Source organism: Cherax quadricarinatus, chromosome 5, assembly GCF_038502225.1.
Source record: "Cherax quadricarinatus isolate ZL_2023a chromosome 5, ASM3850222v1, whole genome shotgun sequence".
Classification (NCBI taxonomy): Eukaryota; Metazoa; Arthropoda; class Malacostraca; order Decapoda; family Parastacidae; genus Cherax; species Cherax quadricarinatus.
In genome coordinates, this window is record NC_091296.1 from 63,953,952 (window position 1) to 63,964,281 (window position 10,330).

General features: G+C 41.1%; 1 protein-coding gene across 1 annotated transcript in view; it reads right to left on the minus strand.

Annotated features, from left to right (window-relative positions):
• Nucleotides 1-9,790, minus strand: part of LOC128685077 (protein draper-like) — a 1,011,482-nt gene extending 1,001,692 nt beyond the window's left edge. Inside the window, exon 1 of the mRNA XM_070103144.1 lies at nucleotides 9,541-9,790. The gene's annotated coding sequence lies outside the window, so the exon portion shown is untranslated. The remainder of the gene's footprint in view (nucleotides 1-9,540) is intronic.
• Nucleotides 9,791-10,330: the final 540 nt, after the last annotated feature.

The window sequence follows — 10,330 nt, forward strand, 5'->3', positions numbered from 1 at the left end:
AGGTGTGTGAAGGGGCTTGGATCACCCAGCAAGCACAGTGAGTAAGTTTATTCAGGTATACACAAATACAGTTACATAGATTATCATACATAGCAACGTATGTGTAGAGAACCTAGGATAACCCATTTGGGGAGTATTTAACTTGCTGTTGGAGTGAGAGCTGGATAATATCTCTCTAGGAACACCGGTGTGTCGGATTTGAGTTCTGGAGGCGGGGAGTACGGTGTTTGCACCTGTGGGAACTGACGGGAAGGACGGAGGTGTGACGGAAGGGGGAGAGACATTCTGCTTTTCACTGTTACAGTGAAAAGAAGTGAGAAGAAGAAGAATAAGTAGAAAAAGAAGAGAGAAGCAGCACCAGTAATAACATTAATAATAATAAAATAATAATAATAATAATAATAATAATAATAATAATAATAATAATAATAATAATAATAATAATAATAATGAGACAGGATCTCGTTACAAAATCGATGGATACTTTGACAGGAATTACCACACATAAATTATTATGAACCATTAAATAATTCACACGAAATGAAAAACCAAACACAATGCATAAATGGCAGGTTATGGCACTGCTGCTGCACCCTTGTCCAGGAACAACAGTAAGGATTGCGGTATTTTTTCCATCCTCGAAGAACGCGACTTTTTAATGGATTGTCCTGAGCCTCCGTCACCCCACTTAGCGGCGACTCTCCTAAATATAAGTTGAAAACAAGGTGGCTGTCCGTCTCATCGTCTCCCAGTTTACATTCTTCAGTGACACATGGTTCGTAACTTGGCTTTTATTTATTACTGAGACCCAGCACTTGCGGTTCTTTAATTTGTGGCTAAATTAATTAGTGGCTAAATCCCCCTCTCTAATGACGTGGTTCGTCTGGGAGTTTATTTTTCTTTTCTAAGAGCTGATATTCTACTTCACTTCAGAGTTCAACTCAATTTCGGATGATATTTGTGCAGCACTGGTGCTGAGGGACTGATTACCTCAAACTTCTCCTCTTTCCCCACCGTTCTTCTCTGTATTGGACTGATAAAGCTACTGTGCAGCTAAATGTTTCCTCAATACTCTCAGATGCTTCACAGATATTTCATTCTTCAGCTTGTCCATTTTCTTAACTATTTATCACACCTATTTATCACCCCTATTTCAGATACACAGGTTGCCAGTGTTGTTGTGATACTCGGTGGAAATCATATTTTTAACAGTTGACGGACCCTGAAATAAGAGCAGTTCCACATAGCTGTACATTGATGATTCCTGCAAGTAAAGACTTGCCAAAACAATAGATAAGAAACTGAACCCCCATTCTACAAATGGGCAATGATAGGAACATTGCCTTATTAAGCTCTATACTGTCTCAGCTCACAGACTACTGATCTCAAAGCTTAATCGACTCTTTTGTTTACCCTTTGGCCAGACTTTTTAGAAAGTATTTTCAATGGCAGGACTTTCCTTAGAAGCGTTGTTAGGAAGGCGAGTTTTGACTCGTGAGTGACCCACGGAGTATAGCATCATCTGTAGTCGTAGTCAAGAATATTATCTAAAAAATAGTTAAGGAATAAGATACTTGAGCAACACATTTCGCCAGCCAGTGGCTTCCTTGTTCCAATACAGAGAAAAACGGTGCTGGATTGAAGAATCCACTGGCTGGCCAAACGTTTTCTCCGTAAATATTCCCAGGCGTTGCGCAAGTGTCGTATGCTTCAGCTTGTCGGGTTTGTAAACAATTCACATCGCATGATAAATAGTTGCTTTAACACGTTATAAGGTGAGCAGAGTTATCATACACTTGCACCACCAAGAGAGGCAAGTGTACACATTCATGCCCCATAAGTGATGGTTCGTCGGTTAATTAGTTTTGAAACCTATCACACGAGGGCCATTAAGCTGCTTGGTAACCTTCTCGCCATCATTCATTAAATACTTTAATCTCTGAGATAAGAATTAGGTAAACTCACTCAGTGTACGCACACACACACACACACACACACACACACACACACACACACCTCTGTGTATATATATATTGCCCACAAGTGATAACAAGAGCAATTTTAACTTACCTCAAGACTGCTCACTCATCACAGTGCCGCGGCCTTTTTTGTTAATTTACTTATTCGTGGTTAAATACGTTTTCATAACGTATGTTTAACCTAACTTCGTTAATTTTGAGTTTAACGGCGCGTTTGGACCTTCATGATAGCCTATTACGTAAATTTTGGGAAGACTCATCAACTTGTCGGTATTCTATTCCAAATGATCATAGTTGTCTATAAAGTTTCGACACTTACCTGACTCGAACGTAAGAGTCCACCATTTTGCCAGTCAAATACTCTCTTTTCGTTCACTAGCCATTGTGTAACAAAGCCAAGGAAAAAACAGACACAAGTGCAGTATATTGCAATCTTTTATTGACTACGATTCGCCCACACAGTGGGATTCATCGTATGTCTTATTCATCGTTTCCTGTCGGAGTCAATAGTATTTGTACAAATGTAATATGCAGTTATTATTTAGTACACATCCGAAGCTACATTCAGTTTAATTCTATTTGTTCCTTATATAATCGCTTCAAGGAGATACATTGAGAGGGGTTTCGTTCTATTATATACACAGAGTTTACATTAATTTTTATTTTAGGGATTAAAATGTTCCTGGCTCGTTGTGAACAGGTTACTGGTGGGCAGTAAATACCAGTTTTAACTTACATAAAATGTGACAGATCAGCCACCTAATCTCAGTCAGTTATTACCAGAAGCTGAACAGTTACATTAAATTAGGCCTGTCTTTTCCCTAATCTTGCTCCTATATATCTGAAAGAAACCATTAGGCTTGATCTTTCATTCCATTGCAATATTGATATCATATTCTTGTTTGTCTTTCTTTATTCGTTTTTATACTTTTCTCTTAATCTGAATATATTGTTCAGTAAGGTGACCCTCGCCTCTGTTGATCAGTCTGTAAATGTATCTCTTTTCATCCATGACACGTTTGAGTCATTGTTTATCCATTTAGGATTATTCTATTTAATCTTAATTTTCTGTTAGGAATATATACAACTTAGCCAGCTTGTACAGTACTTTGGAGCGTGTTATATTGGCTACAGTCATCACGTTCTATCCGGTCTCCCACGTGACAGTCCTCAATCAGGTCACAACAGTCTACAATTCTTAAGTAATCCTAAGCCAAATATAATCTGCAGCACCATAACTGGGGACCGCAAGTTTGTTATTGTTATTCAGGTAATTTTATGACATTAAAACCAAGTGATCTGTGACCACTTTCTCCAAGTTTTTCATTAACTTTAAAATTATCTTTCAGAGAGGTATCATATATAAAGGTTATAAATGACCATAATTTTTAAAGGGGTGGACCGGTAAGCCAGCGGAAGGCCTCGGTCAGATGACCAAAAGCTCCAAAGGCGGGTCATCATCTGACTAAGACCCGCGTCAGGAAACATTTGTCCTGTTTCCTGACGAACCTTACCTAACCTAACCTTTCAGAGAATTTTTGTTTGCCAGAACCTAGTCTAGGTTATTTCCTCTAGTTGGTTCTGACACAAACTGCTTTAAAAAGGAGTTGTGGAGCATTTCAGCAGTCACTAGACTCTAGATTACCTGTCTAATTGCTACAATAAATTTGACTAAAGTTAAAATCTTCCATTAAAACTATTTGTTTTTAAAAATTTCTAGATGCCTCAGCAGTTTCATCTCAGAGAAGTTTACGGTGGTCACTTTTTAGGTTTGGTCTGTAGAACACTCCTAAGATTAGTGTGAAGGCTTACTCAGCCCTGTAACAACTACAGTATTACCAAGGCTGGCTCCTCCTCAGGAAAATTTATGAATAGAAAAAGAAATAATAACAGACAAACAAACACTTTATTATATAGAAATTTAAAATATAAAACACTTAAATATGAAATATTAATCCTACATTAAAGAAAATGAAAAATGAAAAATATAAATGATAACTTAATTCGACGCTAATATATATAGGGGTGTCTGGTGTTGGTGACACTGTGTTGTTGAAATCGTAGCCGTTGCTGATGATGGGGGATGGGGGTCGCAGGTGTTGGTTACGACCCACTGGCTAGTTCTTCACAGTAGATAGAGCCTTGAGTATTCTATCCCGATGACAGGAAAGCAGGTTCTTTACCGCTGCAATGATGTGGGGTTACGTCCTGCAATTTCCTACAGGTGAGCAGGTAATTAAATCCAAAATGGGGAAGTCTCTGGACGTTAGTCCTTCTCCATCATTTCTTCTCGTTGATTGACAGGTGACCCTCTTTGTCATCCAAGCTGGAAAGATAGACAGGTTACCCACTGCTTAAGAAATCACTCTCCATGGTAAGTACAATACCCAAAAGATGTGGTGATTATTACAACAGTCAACCTAGAGCAAGACTGAAAGGACTAAGTTTATTATTGGTCAAAAGTGAAGCTTTTAACCAATAAATCCACTAGAATACAAGGCAGGCATGTACTTACAGTAGTGTTGGGAGCTGTGAGTCGAGTGATTTTCTGTTTGACCAGAGCCCCACACGTCACCTTTCGGGGGGGGGAGAAGAGGGAGGGGGAGGGATAGTGGGAGCTAGACTGACCCTACGTTAACAAGCAGCCGGCAATCAAACTATCACTTTAGGGGTGGGGGAGAAAAGGCGGGAGCTTGACTTACCCTACCTTAACAAGTAGCAGGCAATGAAACTATTGTTACTGTATACTCCCTCTCTATTCCTATCTATTGAACTTTTCCCTCATAATTAGACTTTCATGGACTTCGAGAAAATGCAGCCAAACAGTTCCGTGTCTGTCCCTTCCATCTTAACTCGACTCACGAAATCGTAATGACACGATTGCAAACAAACCATACCATGGGGCGGGGTTAAAACCCGCGTTAGCCCAATGGCTAACGCGGCGGTCTGGAGTTTTGAGACTCTCTGATCGCGGGTTCTAACCCCGCCCGTGGTATGGTTTCCTTCCATCTGAATATCGTTTCTAATGACACAATTTAATTTTTACCCTAACTTGCATAACAACTCCACTCCCTTTCCTGTTGACTATCAACGTGGAATAATTTATACCCAATGTACGTAAAATTCAGCTGGCATTTCTGTTCTTCAGATTAAATGATTAAATGTGTTTCTTGCACAAGCAGTTAACCTAAGTTCATCTATTTAACTTCTTGCACTCTTGTTATATATATAATAGATTCCAAGGAAGGTTTCGCCTCGCTTTTCTTCCCTGTCTCGTTTTGCTTGCAGACCAATTTTCCAGTCTTCTGTTATATGCTATCACATTTTCTGAATGCTTGATAAACATGTCTCGGGAATTTCGGCTCTCTTCGCCTTTTGTACTGAAATCCCTTTGTTTTCCTCCGACACACTTCTATCTTCTAACAGTTTATAGTCTTAGACTATTTAGCAGCTCCATCGACTAACCTGGTTAATGCTGTTACCCCTGCATTAAAAAGATGCAACTCATCCATTACATACACATCATGTCTACCGTAGATGTTATTCCAGTTATCAATGAATGGAATTCCAGGTTTCATGGAGTACTCTGTCTAGCCAGCAATTCACCTTAATTACTCTAGACATTCATCGTCCACTCGTCTTTTGGGTAAAATGCTACATATGATCGGGATACATTCCTTTGACCTAATGAGATCAATAGCTTCCTTGTAATTGGCCAGCAACGCTTGTTTCCAACATTACCCCCGGCACTATGGCAAATAAGAGGTTCTCATTACCTGACATGATGCTATCTTACATATTGACTCCATCACCATCATCTGCCCAAGGGAAACACACCCTCTGTCTTGCCTTCTTATCTCTATTAGAGAAAGTTCTATCCATTCTACTGAATCTGAGAATCTCTAACAAGAATATCCTTTTTCTTATATGTTGAGGCATTTGTCCCACACGTCTCTTTATACACAATTGCTTACTGGTTCTGGTTCTCTAACCCTGATTCATGGGTTTAGAGCTTCTCCATCCTCCTAACAATTCTAGAAGCCACTTTCCATTCGTTATATACAAAATGTTTCCCTTCGTTTCTGCCAGTCATCTCACATTCCGTGTTGCGATCCATCCTTGAGAACAGTCCTCGATGAAGCACTGACTTATCATGGTTTATCATGGGCGGCTAATCCTCCAGGTTAATAACCATAACAAAATCTTATCCTTTACAACTTTGCTTCTAGAATTCTACAACTCTCCTGGAAGCTGGATACGCAGGCCATTATAATGTATCTTGTGTTCAAAACATTTCAATTAGAACTCTTTGAGAAAGTCAGACGGGTTCACACAACCTCTCTTAACCACTGACCCATTGAGGCTGCACCGTATATAGCCCTACATAGTTTATATCTCTGTATATTAAAAACTAGTATTAGTGTTACTTAGATGTACTGACCGTATATAGCCCTATACAGTATATAGCCCTATACCGTATACAGCCCTATAGCTATATACTATACTGTGCTATACCGTGTATAGCCCTATATAGCTTATATTTCTGTACATTAAAAACCAGTAATATTGTGACTTAGCTGTGCTTACTAGGGGACTAAAAGCTTTCCTAAATCATTTGTAAATAAGATTTAACACCATAATGAAACTGATAATGTTACTAAACATTGTACTGAAAGTTCAATGGCTCCGCGTTACACTCTCAAAATATTTCCATCGTATTTACGTATTAATGCATTTATTGGCATTATTATAATGTTATAATTACCAATTTTTTCTGTTAACAGACGACAAACTAATCTACCAAAATTTGCCTAAATAAACGCCAACTCAGAAATTTTTCGAAAAACGTAAGAAATCGACTTAGAATTCAGGTGACTTGTGTACACACACATTGAAAAAAAAATCAATACATTAAAGCTTCATGATGCCTAAATAGCCATTAAATTTGTATATGCTATCATTAGTAATATTCCCGTACTGTTTTATGCTTCAAATAACACTGTTTTATTTCCAGTCGGGAGAGGTCGACACAATCATCTATCTAGGACAGCTCCGAACACTCACAGTGGTGTCCAGGACAGCTCCGAACACTCACAGTGGTGTCCAGGACAGCTCCGAACACTCACAGTCGTGTCCAGGACAGCTCTGAACACTCACATTGGTGTCCAGAACAGCTCCGGACACTCACAGTGGTGTCCAGGACAGCTCCGAACACTCACAGTGGTGTCCAGGACAGCTCCGAACACTCACAGTGGTGTCCAGGACAGCTCCGAACACTCACAGTGGTGTCCAGGACAGCTCCGAACACTCACAGTGGTGTCCAGGACAGCTCCGAACACTCACAGTGGTGTCCAGAACAGCTCCGGACACTCACAGTGGTGTCCAGGACAGCTTCGAACACTCACAGTGGTGACCAGGACAGCTCCGAACACTCACAGTGGTGTCCAGGACAGCTCTGGACACTCATAGTGGTGTCCAGGACAGCTCCGAACACTCACAGTGGTGTCCAGGACAGCTCCGAACACTCACAGTGGTGACCAGGACAGCTCCGGACACTCACAGTGGTGTCCAGGACAGCTCTGGACACTCAGTGGTGTCCAGGACAGCTCCGGACACTCACAGTGGTGTCCAGGACAGCTCCGGATACTCACAGTGGTGTCCAGGACAGCTCTGGACACTCACAGTGGTGTTCAGGACAGCTCCGGACACTCACAGTGGTGACTAGAACAGCTCCGAACACTCACAGTGGCGTCCAGGACAGCTCCAGACAATCACAGTAGTGTCCAGGACAGCTCCAGACACTCAGTGGTGTCCAGGACAACTCTGGACACTCACAGTGGTGTCCAGGACAACTCTGGACACTCACAGTGGTGTCCAGGAGAGCTCCAGACACTCACAGTGGTGTCCCTGACAGCTCCGGACACTCACAGTGGCGTCCATGACAGCTCTGGACACTCACAGTGGTGTCTCGTGTATATACACCGAGGTTAAAATAACATTAACATATCCTTTACCTCCCAAAAAAACAATTAGATACTTTGACAAATGACTAAATGCTAGACAACCTCCAGGCTTGACTAGGCTTTAGTTTACCAGGTTACAATTAAAAATCTGTTAATATTAGCAGTATACCTTAGGTACCTATTTATGCATTGTAGACAGCAAGTTATCTAGTGTTGTGCATTAAATATAATAAGACGACTAAGGAAACAATTTATAACGTAATAAGAATGGATTAATGAGGTTTATAGCCTATCGATTCTACGAGGGTCATTAAGGCTACGTGTAACTTTCTTCACATATACTCAAGAACACTGTAATCCCTAAAGAAGGAATTAAACTCTCGATCCTATATACATCTCGCGATGTATGTATACAATTTGCTTGTTTTTAATACAATATTAAAAAATAATAAAATAATAATAATAAAATCATCCATTTGGACTATGTACTGTAGGTCTCTTCTTCTTTTCTATTTAAAAAAATAAAAAAAAATCACAAAACCGTAGCTGGAAGAACTCACCAACTCGCCAAAAATCTTCGCCAATTCACCAAGAACCCTTGTGACTTGACAATGGTCCAGGATCTTCCGAAACCTCACGAGGTTCTTCTAAATGCTGGTGTTTTTGTTTATTATAAAGGGTTTAAAACTTTCCATGGACAGGTCAGCCAGGAAAAGACCTGGATGACCTGGGGCAAAGAACCGTAAGCTCCACGGTGCTCTTGGTTGTCTAACACAGGTCAAGTGACCAAAAGCTTAAACATCACCTTTATATCTGCAGTCAGAGTAACAATGTAAATATTAAAGCAATTACGAGCTGCTAATGAGAAAGTTACCTGGTGTTATAGAAGACACTCTGGATGCTGGCTGGAAGGAAGAATGGAAGTCTCATATACGGGTCTAAGATTCATACAAGTGGATAAGGCTATGGGAGTCTCTCCCACACATCTGTCTAGAGCTTAGAGCAGTTGGAACTTCAGCTTACAGCAATTAGAATTTCAGCTTAGAGCAGATGGAACCTCAGCTTAGAGCAGCTTGAACGTCATCTTAGAGTTGCTGCAGCTTCAGCCTAGAGCAGCTTGAACTTCAGTTTAGAGCAGCTTGAACTTCAGCTTAGAGCAGCTGGAACTTCAGCTTAAAGCAGCTTGAATTTCAGCTTAGAGCAGCTTGAATTTTAGTTTACAGCAGCTGAAACTTCAGCTTACAGCAGCTGGAATTTCAGCTTACAGCAGCTGAAACTTCAGCTTACAGCAGCTGGAACTTCAGCTTACAGCAGCTGGAACTTCAGCTTACAGCAGCTGGAAACTTCAGCTTACAGCAGCGCCACAAGAGAAATCAATGATTCATACAGCCCGAATTACGTTATTTATCAACGCTATACATCCCTTTGCTGCGATCCCTAATTAATGTGAGCTGTGTAAACATGCACATAACAGTCTCCAATAATCCAACATGCACGTTCCTGGTGATGTCTCCGCTGAAACATAATTATAACGTTCAAATTTTACATAAATTTTAGGCTTGCTATTCCAGCGTTCGTCGCTGCGCACGTACACTCACCTTGTATGCACGAGAGGACCTTCCTGAAGCAGGTGAGGCAGACTTCAGGGACTAATGAGGCTGATGCAATTCCATGCCCCTTAATGCCGAGGTCACTGCCACTTATGATTTGCAAACTCGCGCCGGCACACTTAGCACTGCACACTTAACGCTGGGTTACCACACACACATACACACGCACACTGATATGCGGTTCAACCCCGACAACACTACTGGGGCACCAAGTTCGTTGGGACACTGTATGAAATACTGATCACCTTCCAACGTTATGTTCCAACTGAGTATGTTAGATTTGGTGCAGTGTTGCCAGTCTCTTCTCCCAGGTTCTCGTACTACTGGATGGCTTCAATGATTTCCGTATTCCTGCCGTTCTCTCTTAATACACACACTAACAAAGAAAGAAATCGCCGTTAAAAAATCGTTTATTGCCCCCCAAATTTGCCCCAGCTACTGTTGCAACAGCCACACTGTTTACCATAGCTGCCAGAGGCCTGGATGAATGGACGGCTCCCGTAAGCATGTGTTCCAAGTGCAAATTCTCAATTTCCAGTCGATTTTTCTAGGAAGGCCAGCTAACCAGTGCTACCCTCCGAAGTAACACAGACAGCCGGGACACTTAGACGAGGCCTATGCTGCATCCTGCATCAGTGTTTCTTACGTCCGCCCACGTGGAAGGGGTTACAACGCAGGCGCTATACAATCCTTCACTGAACCAACTAAATTGACCCGATACACCAGTCTCATTGCATTATCTTTAAGGTAGAAAAAAATATCAAGTCCCTAGTCATCA